Raw genomic sequence first — 314 nt, forward strand, 5'->3', positions numbered from 1 at the left:
AAGTTGACAGAGAGTAATGATTCAGTTCATATGCTCTCTGTCATTGATGATTGTTCTTTGCCTCTTGTGGAGCATTGATGGAGGGAGTATGATCAGAGTGGAAGCAGCTTTCATGTAGATAAATGAAAAGAATATGTTAATCAAATGTTTTGCTTTAAAGCAGTCTAAGAGTTTTTCATGGATTTGTGAGAATACAAACAGATCATTTGTTGATTATAGGGTTTGATTGAGATGTAATCGACACTATATCAGTTAATCATTAATGCCGTTTGTTAAGTTGATCTTAGGCCGAAAATGCAGTATGCCTCTTTTAT

The 314-nt window shown here is 34.4% G+C and overlaps 1 pseudogene; it reads left to right on the top strand.

The window, feature by feature from the left end:
* On the top strand, window positions 1-102 carry LOC121940596 (annotated as a pseudogene; the record flags this gene model as incomplete).
* Between the last annotated feature and the right edge of the window lie 212 nt (window positions 103-314).

This window comes from Plectropomus leopardus, unplaced genomic scaffold (genome assembly GCF_008729295.1).
Source record: "Plectropomus leopardus isolate mb unplaced genomic scaffold, YSFRI_Pleo_2.0 unplaced_scaffold90799, whole genome shotgun sequence".
Taxonomy (NCBI): domain Eukaryota; kingdom Metazoa; phylum Chordata; class Actinopteri; order Perciformes; family Serranidae; genus Plectropomus; species Plectropomus leopardus.